General features: G+C 45.8%; 1 protein-coding gene across 4 annotated transcripts in view; it reads left to right on the forward strand.

Moving 5' to 3' along the window:
• The window catches only part of LOC115161435 (partitioning defective 3 homolog B), a 114,263-nt gene that overhangs the window by 42,441 nt on the left and 59,322 nt on the right, over nt 1-12,500 (forward strand). The window lies entirely within an intron of this gene.

A 12,500-nucleotide genomic window follows, 5' to 3' on the forward strand; every position in this document is an offset into this window, starting at 1 on the left:
CAGAAACGACTTCTGGTAAACTGTTCGCCACGCGTGGAAATAAATATTCTTTCTGCAGGTTTTTTCACAGAATCAGATATAATCTTTGAGAGAACTGTTTGCCACTTTCTAAAATGCATATTTTTTTTGTTTGCCAAAGGTTTGCCGCAGATTCACCACTAGTGTCAAACTTCTGGCAAAAAATGTTTAGTGGCACGCTATTTAGTTTGCTGCAAATTTTTTATTTTTTTTGTAAGGTCTGTCTTTTATCGAAACCAGTTAGCAAACCTCTTCAACTCCCTGTAGAGTTAGAGAAATACACATGTCACTGAGCACGACGTTTTGCTTGACTCTGTATTATAGCCTAGTTGTTAAGAAAAGTCTCCCTCCTTGCTTCCCAGCCCAGTCTTCATCCAGCTAAAACAGCATAACAGCCTTTGTGTGTTTTATTTTTGCTGACGGTGTAAAACCTAAGCACCCTGATTCATGCCACATTTATGTTAATGTAGTCTGGAGGGGAAACACTCAAACAGCCAATGGCAGTGTCCCAAATGGCACCCTTTACTGTATATATAGGCTAGTGCACTAGGTCTTTAATAGGGGACAATTTGGGATGAGTCCAGTATTGCCTAGGCATATTTAGAAGTTTGCAGGCAGCCAAACAGACAGCCAGCCAAACAGACAGACAGCCAAACAGAGAGACCCTCGGCTACCTTTAAGACTGCCAAACAGACAGCCAGACAGACAGACAGACAGACAGACAGACAGACAGACAGACAGACCCTCGGCTGCTTATAAGACAGACAGCCAGACAGACAGCCAAGCAGACAGCCAAACAGACAGCCAAACAGACAGCCAAACAGACAGCCCCTCGGCTACCTTTAAGAATGAATGAATGACTGGAAAGGGCATTAAGTCAAAAATAGACCCAGGGAAAAAACTTTATCATGGAGGTTACCCTACCGACCAGTCATGGGTACTGGCGACAAAGCACTTTGTCAACCTAGCTGGGAATGGGACAGACAGCTCAGAAAAACTGACCCCTTCTGTTGTGGCGCAGCTGTCTAAGGCACTGCATATCAGTACAAGAACTATCATAACAGTCCCTGGTTCGAATCCAGGCTGTATCACATCTGTCTGGATTAGGAGTCCCAAAGGGTGGCGCACAATTGGCCAAGCGTCGTCTAAGTTTGGCCGGGGTAGGCCGTCATTGTAAATAAGATTTTGTTCTTTACTGTCTTCTCTAGTTAAATAAAGGTTAAATAAAAAATAAATGTAAAACAGACTGGGACGATTCGTAATTGAATCTAATTCCCAGGAATGAAAAGCGTTGAGCTGGAGACGGCTCATATAAACCACAGAGACCATAGTGTTGTCGTGTCCAACCCTGCTCGTTCCCTCGGACTCTCGTTCCCTCGGACTCTCGTTCCCTCGGACTCTCGTTCCCTCGACTCTGCTACCCACAGCTAATCATCTATAGAGCCCAAAATGAAATCTTCTTATCTCGCAACAAAGCCTCCTTCACTCATGCTGCCAAAACATACCCTCGTAAAACTGACCATCCTACCGATCCTCGACTTCGGCGATGTCATTTACAAAATAGCCTCCAACACTCTACTCAACAAATGGGATGCAGTCTATCACAGTGCCATCCGTTTTGTCACCAAAGCCCCATATACCACTGCGGCCTGTATGCTCTCATTGATTGGCCCTCGCTACATATTGGTCGCCAACCCCACTGGCTCCAGGTCATCTATAAGTCCAAGCTAGGTAAAGCTCCGCCTTATCTCAGCTCACTGGTCACCATAGCAGCCCCCACCCGTAGCAAGCGCTCCAGCAGGTATATTTCACTGGTCATCCCCAAAGCCAACACCTCCTTTGACTGCCTTTCCTTCTCACTTTTCTGCTGCCAATGACTGGAACAAATTGCAAAAATCCCTGAAGATGGAGACTTATATCTCCCTCACTCACTTTAAGCATCAGCTGTCAGAGCAACTTACCGATCACTGCACCTGTTCACAGCCCATCTGTAAATAGCCCACCCAACTACCTCATCCCCATATTGTTATTGTGGATGGCTTTGGAGATGTGTGCGCATTGCTGCGCTTATAATGTGAAGAAATAGCGAAATAGTTTATCAACATTTTAAGCTAAACGTTCTCATTTGTTGCGTCAGGCTTTTGGATGCTAGTGATTGTATTAATTTGGGATCTATCGCATCCTACAACTGTCCCAGACTGTGTTTGGAATATTTATTTCTCGCACAGAATAAAATCGCTATCACTATGGGCAATAGTGGATTGACATAGGCTAGTGCTTTTGCTGTTTGTTAGGCCTACTCATCTTGTTGGCTGACGATAAGTAAAAGTGGACAGTTCTTCCAATAGCTTCAATATGCTCCTCGGAATTGTGTCTGTCTGTCTTCACGGCAGGATAGCCTAGTGGTTAGAGCATTGGACTTGCAATTGAAAGGTTGCAAGTTCAAATCCCTGAGCTGACAAGGTACAAATCTGTCGTTCTGCCCCTACTGTTAACCTACTGTTCCTAGGCCGTCATTGAAAATAAGAATTTGTTCTTAACTGACCTGCCTAGTTAAATAAAGGAGAAAAAAGCCTGTGAGAAAGACCTGATTATGTGACTGAGAGCCATGTGAGTGAGCGGTGCTTCAGCCCAAGGGCATAATGGCTGCAAAAGACATGGATTTCATTCAGGGGATTATGGCAACACAAAGGGGATGCATCTGGGAAATTCAAGGCAGTATCAAGTGCTTGTCAAATTCTGAATGAGAGACTGATGAAGTGTGTACAGCCTGCACAAAAAAACAAAGCAGAGCTCATGCCTTTCAAGTGACTTTTTTCATTAGTCGCATCATGCAGCCTTACAATGTATTAAACATCAAAACATACAGCCCAACGTTTGTATCACAACTAAGGTTACGTAAATACTCTAAATTAAGCGCATAGAAGTACCTGTTTCTTTGTTAACCGCTCAACACAGAATAGCCACATGTGCGCACTCCCTCAAACCGTGTGGAGAAAATATCCTTTCTATTTTATTCAGCTTTGTTCAATTTTATTCTTTATACTATAACAAAATATGAAATAATGTTTCAGAATTCTAAGCAAATCTTGTCTGCTAAATCATCAAAATCAAATCAAATGTATTTATAAAGCCCTTCTTACATCAGCTGATATCTCAAAGTGCTGTACAGAAACCCAGCCGAAAACCCCAAACAGCAAACAATGCAGGTGTAGAAGCACCTGCATTGTAGATGTTCCAAAGGTCTGCATCAGTGGTTTGTAGGCTGTGTGTGGAAGCTAGGAGATGCTAAATGTGTTTTTATGTTAATTAACGGTCAATTACCGTGAGACCGGCAGTTATTTGCTTGACAATCACCAGCTGATGACATTTCTTGACCGCCACAGCCCTAGACCAAACCAAATTATGAGAAAAGCAAAAAGATAACAATTTGACACGCTGGAAAGAATCAACCAAAAAAACAACAAATTGGAACGCTATCTAATCCCTAAACAGACACTACACGCTGGCAGAATACCTGACCACTATGACTGGCCCAAAATGAAGATAATTCTTGACTATGACTGGCCCAAAATGAAGATAATTATTGACTATGACTGGCCCAAAATGAAGATAATTCTTGACTATGACTGGCCCAAAATGAAGATAATTCTTGACTATGACTGGCCCAAAATGAAGATAGTCAAGAATTATCTACTGTCGTGTCTCTAGTGGTTAAGTGAGATGACATTCAAATGAATCTGACAATAACTAACTCATTAGGAATCCGAGGGGCACCACGGAAGTATTCGTTTATATAGAGCAGCAATCTCCCGAACCCACTCTTAAAGATCTGAAGATCTTTTATATCAATAGCAATCAATCATTAATTATACTTTACCTTCTATCAGTCTCACCTGAACGTCGTAAAGTTCTTGGTTATCTACATGAACCCTAGCATAAATTATGAATCAGCAACATACAAATTGGCTTTAATTATTTATTTACTAACGAACTACATAATCAAAGAAAGACGTAACAAACAAACAGTAGATATTGATTACTTACAATGATAGGGAAGATCCCCTAGTGGGCTAAACCGATATGACGGCTTGGTGGACAAAGGGAAGGGGGTGTGGACTGAGAAAGAGCGGGATAGACAACATGGATTCATTACACCGTCTATAATTATATACATTGAAATGCGAATCCTTCGCACATGAACGGCCGCACAGTCGAAAAGAAATTGTATGTACATATTTACGCCCGTATGTCGTTGACTTCTCTGTTGGAATCCCGTCCGTCTGCTAGAGAGTTCATCAGAGTCTCTCTGGTTGCGTTTCCCCCGAAGAGCAAAGCATTTCATTGTCGTTAGAATGGATACTTCAGAGTACCCTAAGGAAATGTTCTCATAGAATAGATGTTTCGGCGGTTGTCTGTATTCTTGTCTTAAGTTTCCGGAAAATGAAACTATGTCCACTTGTCAGAATGTGGGAAGGGTCCGTGGAGTGTGTTTCATTTGGTGACCTCACGAAGGACAGGAAACACACATAACTATATCTCTGAATAATTACATTTCTCAATTATGGGGTTTGCATCTAATTCTTGTATTAAATGAATGAGTAAAGATGAAACTATTTGTGAAATGATGTAATGTGATGGTAACCTTTAATTTTGAGAGAATGTTATTCCCTGTAAAGTTGAACTAGTCAACGGCCACGCCCCCGTGAGATTTAACTAGTCAGCGGCCACGCCCCCGTGAGATTTAACTAGTCAGCGGCCACGCCCCCGTGAGATTTAACTAGTCAGCGGCCACGCCCCCATGAGATTTAACTAGTCAGCGGCCACGCCCCCGTGAGGTTTAACTAGTCAGCGGCCACGCCCCCGTGAGATTTAACTAGTCAGCGGCCACGCCCCCGTGAGCGCAGACATGATCTGGCCCTTTTCTATTGTAACGAATAAAACCCCCTCCTGAGGAAATCCTCTTCAGACCACGCGTACCTCGGTGTAAGCTGAGGTGGCACAGATTTGAGTATCAATACTAAGCAAACCCACAGCATGAGCTGTGATTGCGAATAGTTAAGACCACAAAAACCTCAGTGTAAGCGAAGATTGTAATGGTTATTGAATTCCTAACCACACCACGTGGAGCATTGGCTACACGGCGGGAAATGGTTAAACTCTGAGACTATCGATCCCTACAGAATAAGAATAAATCTTAGATACTAATTACTAGTCTGCAGCTAGAAATTATGTCCACCTGGGACGCGAATAACGACAACCGCCGAAACATCTATCTATGAGAACATTTCTGAATGGTACCCTGAAGTATCCATTCTAATCACGAAATCAAATCAAAGTTTATTTGTCACGTGCGCTGAATACAACAGGTGTAGACCTTACAGTGAAATGCTGAATACAACAGGTGTAGTAGACCTTACAGTGAAATGCTTACTTACAGGCTCTAACCAATAGTGCAAAAAAGGTATTAGGTGAACAATAGGTAGGTAACAAAATAAAACAACAGTCAAGACAGGCTGTATACAGTAGCGAGGCTATAAAAGTAGCGAGGCTACATACAGACACCGGTTAGTCAGGCTGATTGAGGTAGTATGTACATGTAGATATGGTTAAAGTAACTATGCATATATGATGAACAGAGAGTAGCAGTAGCGTATAAAGAGGGGTTGGCGGGTGGTGGGTGGCGGGACACAATGCAGATAGCCCGGTAGGCCAATGTGTGGGAGCACTGGTTGGTTGGCCCAATTGAGGTAGTATGTCTTGTGGCTTGGGGGTAAAAACTGTTGAGAAGCCTTTTTGTCCTAGACTTGGCACTCTGGTACCGCTTGCAATGTGGTAGTAGAGAGAACAGTCTATGACTGGGGTGGCTGGGGTCTTTGACAATATTTAGGGCCTTCGTCTGACACCGCCTGGTGTAGAGGTCCTGGATGGCAGGCAGCTTAGCCCCATTGATGTACTGGGCCGTACACACTACCCTCTGTAGTGCCTTGCAGTCAGAGGCAGAGCAATTGCCGTACCAGGCAGTGATGCAACCAGTCAGGATGCTCTTGATGTTGCAGCTGTAGAACATTGAGGATCTGAGGACCCATGCCAAATCTTTTCAGTCTCCTGAGGGGGAATAGGTTTTGTCGTGCCCTCTTCACGACTGTCTTGGTGTGTTCGGACCATTCTAGTTTGTTATTGATGTGGACACCGAGGAACTTGAAGCTCTCAACCTGCTCCACTACAGCCCCGTCGATGAGAATGGGGGTGTGCTTGGTCCTCCTTTACCTGTAGTCCACAATCATCTCCTTTGTCTCGATCACGTTGAGGGATAGGTTGTTAATCTGGCACCACACGGCCAGGTCTCTGACCTCCTCCCTATAGGATGTCTCGTCGTTGTCTGTGATCAGGCCTACCACTGTTGTGTCGTCTGCAAACTTAATGATGGTGTTGGAGTCGTGCCTGGCCATGCAGTCGTGGGTGAACAGGGAGTACAAGAGGGGACTGAGCACACACCCCTGTGGAGCTCCAGTGTTGAGGATCAGCGTGGCAGATGTGTTCCTACCTACCCTCACCACCTGGGGGCGGCCCATCAGGAAGTCCAGGATCCAGTTGCAGAGGGAGGTGTTTAGTCCCAGGATCCTTAGCTTAGTGATGAGCTTTGAGGGTACTATGGTGTTGAACGCTGAGCTGAAGTCAATGAATAGCATTCTCTCATAAGTGTTCCTTTTGTCCAGGTGGGAAAGGGCAGTGTGGAGTGCGATAGAGATTGCATCATCTATGGATCTGTTTGGGCTGTATGCAAATTGGAGTGGGTCTAGGGTTTCTGGGATAATGGTGTTGATGTGAGCGATGACCAGCCTTTCAAAGCACTTCATGGCTACGGACGTGAGTGCTACGGGTCTGTAGTCATTTAGGCAGGTTGCCTTTGGGAACTTGGGCACAGGGACTATGGTGGTCTGCTTGAAACATGTTGGTATTACAGACTCAATCAGGGACATGTTGAAAATGTCAGTGAAGACACCTGCCAGTTGGTCAGCACATGCCCGGAGCACACGTCCTGGTTATCCGTCTGGCCCCGCAGCCTTGTGAATGTTGACCTGTTTAAAGGTCTTACTCACGTCGGCTACGGAGAGCGTGATCACACAGTCGTCCGGAACAGCTGATGCTCTCATTCATGCCTCAGTGTTGCTTTCCTTTAAGTTATTAAGCTCGTCTGGTAGGCTCGTGTTACTGGGCAGCTCGCAGCTGTGCTTCCCTTTGTAGTCTGTAATAGTTTGCAAGCCCTGCCACATAAGACGAGCTTCGGAGCCGGTACGATTCAATCAGGGAAACAGAAAGAGAGAGAGAGACTTGGATGAACTCTCCAGCAGACGGACCGGATGCCAACAGAGAAGACAAAAATGACATACACAGTAAATATGTACTTGCAATTATTCTCGAATGAGCGGCCGTTCATGTGCGAAGGATTCGCATTTCAATGTATATAATTATAGACTGTGTGTAATGAATCCATGTTGTCTATCCCGCTCTTTCTCAGTCCACACCCCCTTCCCTTTGTCCACCAAGCCGTCATATCGGTTTAGCTTACTAGGGGATCTTCCCTATCATTGATAGTAACCAATATCTACTGTTTGTTTGTTTATGCATTTCTGTGATTATTTAGGTAGTTAGTAAATAAATGATTAAGACAACTGATGTATGGATGATTTATAGTAAAGGCTGGGTTCGTGCCGATAACCAACGATTTACGACATTTGGAATGAGACTAACGTGAGGTAAAGAATAATTCATTAATCAGAAGACTAATTGATCAGATATTAAAATATCTGAAGAGTTATATTAGGAAAATTAAAACTTTGTAATCTGAATATTTTCCTTGGTGCCCCGACTTCCTAGTTAATTACATTTACATGATTTAGTTTAATCACGTAATAATAATTACAGAGAATTGATTTGATAAAATAACAGTCTTCACTTTTAATGATGCCAAAAACACGACACTATTCACCATCACAGCTCACGCTGGGGTTTGTTTAGTCTGGTGTGAATTTTATCCGGAGTGGGTTTTATACATAAACAGTAGAAAAGGGCGGTCCCAATGTCTGCACTCACGGGGGTGTGGCCACTACACGGGGGGTGTGGCCACTACACGGGGGGTGTGGCCACTACACGGGGGGTGTGGCCACTACACGGGGGGTGTGGCCACTACACGGGGGGTGTGGCCACTACAAGGGGGTTGTGGCCACTACACGGGGGGTGTGGTCACTACACGGGGGGTGGCCACTACACGGGGGGTGTGGCCACTACACGGGGGGTGTGGTCACTACACGGGGGGTGGCCACTACACGGGGGGTGTGGCCACTACACGGGGGGTGTGGCCACTACATGGGGGGTGTGGCCACTACAAGGGGGTTGTGGCCACTACACGGGGGGTGTGGCCACTACACGGGGGGTGTGGTCACTACACGGGGGGTGGCCACTACACGGGGGGTGTGGCCACTACACGGGGGTGTGGTCACTACACGGGGGTGTGTGGCCACTACACTAGTTCATCTTTATATGATAATCCATACTCTCATTTAGAAGGTTAACGTCACATGACATCTTTTCACAAATAGTTTCATGTTTAATCAAATACGTTTCACAATAATTAGATGTCAACCTGCCAGCTGGGAAATGTACACTTTAAAAGATACCGTTATGTGTTTCCTGTCCTTCATGAGATCACCAAATGAAACACACTCGGCATAACTGTCCCTTCCCACATTCTCAAAAGTAGAAATATTGTTTAATTCTCCCATTTTGGGGATTTAGGAGTTCGGCCAAGTGAAGTTGTTAGTTCTCTCTCTCTGTGCTCTCTACCTCTCTTTCTGCATGACCAGGGGGAGATAGTCTCCGCCATGAATTTATGATCTGAGATAACAAGACCTGGGTGTTGGAGAGAGAGTGAGAGAGAGAGGGGGGGAAGCCATGATCCACACCCAGTAAGGGCCACATCATGACAGTACAGACTCTGTGAGCGTAGCCTTGCTATTGAGAGAGGCCGCCGTAGGCTGTCCTGGCTCTCAAGAGAAGACAGGCTATGTGCACACTGCCCACAAAATGAGGTGGAAACTGAGCTGCACTTCCTAACCTCCTGCCAAATGTGTGGCCACATTAGAGATATATATTTCTCACAGATCACACAGACCCTCAAAGAATTAGAAAACCAATCAATCATTGATAAAGTCACATATCTGTTAGGCTAAATACCGCAATGTGGCATCACATCAGCAAGATTTGTGGCCCGTTGCCGAGAGGAAAAGGCAACCTGTGGAACACAAACAACACTGTAAATACCATCAATATGTATCTGTTTGTTTATCTTCCCCCTACTATTTGTACTACAACTATTTGCATATTGCTAAAACACTATATATCTGAAAATATAACACTTGAAATGTATATCTTTTTAAATGTAATATTTACTGTTAAATTCAAATAGTTTTTTTGTTGATGTTTTGTCTTCTCACTTTTGGCTGTTTATTTCACTTGTTTTGGCAATGTAAACTCATTTCCCATTCCAATAAAAGCCCTTTGGGGGGAATGAGGGAGGGAGGGAGGTAGGGAGGTAGGGAGGGAGAGAGAGGGAGGGAGAGAGAGGGAGGGAGGGAGGGAGGGAGGGAGAGGGAGGGAGAGAGAGAGAGAATCTTTCTCAATCTCTTTCATTCTCTCTCTGTCTCTCTCTGTGTCTCTCTCTGTCTCTCTCTCTCTGCCTCTCTCTCTGTGTCTCTCTCTCTCTCTCTGTGTGTGTGTCTCTCTCTCTCTCTCTCTCTCTCTGCCTCTCTGTGTCTCTCTCTCTCTCTCTGCCTCTCTCTCTCTCTCTCTGTCTCTCTCTCTCTCTGTCTCTCTGCCTCTCTCTCTGTGTCTCTCTCTCTCTGTCTCTCTCTCTCTCTCTGTCTCTCTGCCTCTCTCTCTGTGTCTCTCTCTCACACGTCTGATCTGATTTCATTTGCATGAAACAAGTGCACGCTCAATTTCAGACAGAGATGAATTCCTGTCCGCCTCTCTGTTTTTCTAAGTGTATTATTAAGGTCATTTGGTACCTGTTGCAGAGAGAGAGGATAAATGAGCTTCTCTTTTGGCCATTTAGTATATGGAATCATGATTTATAGACGTTAATAAAGTCACGTAGATACCGTAGCGGAATATTATACACAATCGTGATCAATCATTTTATATAATGGAATAATTACCCCTATTTGAAAAAGAGAAGCATTTCAGATCCGTTTCCCATTGTAGATCATCCGTCTCAATCAACAGGCATCTCTTTGTGTATCATGTATGTTAACAGGGCTGACATGGCTAACAGGGCTAACAGGGCTAACAGGGCTGACATGGCTAACAGGGCTAACAGGGCTGACAGGGCTAACAGGGCTAACAGAGCTAACAGGCCTCTCTTTGTGTATCATATATGTTAACAGGGCTGACATGGATAACAGGGCTAACAGGGCTAACAGGGCTGACATGGCTAACAGGGCTGACATGGCTAACAGGGCTAACAGGGCTGACAGGGCTAACAGGGCTAACAGAGCTAACAGGCCTCTCTTTGTGTATCATGTATGTTAACAGGGCTGACATGGCTAACAGGGCTAACAGGGCTGACATGGCTAACAGGGCTGACATGGCTAACAGGGCTAACAGGGCTAACAGAGCTAACAGGGCTAACAGGGCTAACAGGGCTGACAGGGCTAACAGGGCTAACAGAGCTAACAGGCCTCTCTTTGTGTATCATGTATGTTAACAGGGCTGACATGGCTAACAGGGCTAACAGGGCTAACAGGGCTGACAGGGCTAACATGGCCAACAGGGCTAACAGGGCTAACAGAGCTAACAGGCCTCTCTTTGTGTATCATGTATGTTAACAGGTCTGACATGGCTAACAGGGCTAACAGGGCTAACATGGCTAACAGGGATAACAGAGCTAAAAGGCCTCTCTTTGTGTATCATGTATGTTAACAGGGCTGACATGGCTAACAGGGCTAACAGGGCTGACATGGCTAACAGGGCTGACATGGCTAACAGGGCTAACAGGGCTAACAGGGCTGACATGGCTAACAGGGCTAACAGGCCTCTCTTTGTGTATCATGTATGTTAACAGGGCTGACATGGCTAACAGGGCTGACATGGCTAACAGGGCTAACAGGGCTGACATGGCTAACAGAGCTAACAGGCCTCTCTTTGTGTATCATGTATGTTAACAGGGCTGACATGGCTAACAGGGCTGACATGGCTAACAGGGCTAACAGGGCTAACAGGGCTGACATGGCTAACAGGGCTGACATGGCTAACAGAGCTAACAGGCCTCTCTTTGTGTATCATGTATGTTAACAGGGCTGACATGGCTAACAGGGCTGACATGGCTAACAGAGCTAACAGGCCTCTCTTTGTGTATCATGTATGTTACTTGTCAAGGTTGATCAGTTATTGTCTGTCATGGTGTCTGATGCTGTGTACCTTCACTCTGAGCTTAGACTGTCAACAGGTATACAGGGCTAACAGGGCTAACCGGGCTGACATGGCTAACAGGGCTAACAGGGCTAACAGGGCTGACATGGCTAACAGGGCTGACAGGGCTGGCAGGGCTGACAGGGCTAACAGGGCTAACAGGGCTGACAGGGCTAACAGGGCTGACATGGCTAACAGGGCTGACATGGCTAACAGGGCTGACAGGGCTAACAGGGCTGACAGGGCTGACAGGGCTAACAGGGCTAACAGGGCTGACAGGGCTAACAGGGCTGACATGGCTAACAGGGCTGACATGGCTAACAGGGCTGACAGGGCTAACAGGGATGACAGAGACCGCCTAAGATGCCCGTTTTTTTTAAAGGAATGAGATAGGGGAAAGTTGTTGTTGCCTTGTGTAACTTGGACGTGGATGGTGTTGTCACCAAGCCCTAGTATTAAGGTATCCTGTCATTCTGCATCCTAATGTGTTGTTGTTCTCAGGTAGGACAGGTGAAGTTGTGAGAGACAATGGGATCATGTCCCTGGGCTCTAACACAGATGGATGGATGTTTACTGGGAGGACCACCGTTATGTTTACAATAAATTACACATTAGACAGAGAGAACATCCATCCAAACCTCCATCTCTCTTCTCTGTGGCTGCCAGTGCAGATTGATGACATTTGTTGTGTACCACGTACACCCCTCCTTCCTCCTCCTCCTCCTCCTCCTCTTCCCCCCTCAGCTGGCAAGGAGGAAGTGAGTCCCCTGCTCTTCAGAAATAAATCAGCAGCCTTTCACATTGATCATGCCCCAGCCAGAGAAGGGGAGGGAAGATGGAGGAGAGATAGACAGGGGTACTTGGACGGGGCTAGGCTGTGCTTGGTGTAGGGGGGGATTTGGGGACGGGGGGATGGATTGACAGGGGTACTTGGACGGGGCTAGGCTGTGCTTGGTGTAGGGGGGGATTTGGGGACGGGGGATGGATTGACAGGGGTACTTGGACGGGGC

This window comes from Salmo trutta, chromosome 24, assembly GCF_901001165.1.
Source record: "Salmo trutta chromosome 24, fSalTru1.1, whole genome shotgun sequence".
In the NCBI taxonomy this organism is placed as follows: domain Eukaryota; kingdom Metazoa; phylum Chordata; class Actinopteri; order Salmoniformes; family Salmonidae; genus Salmo; species Salmo trutta.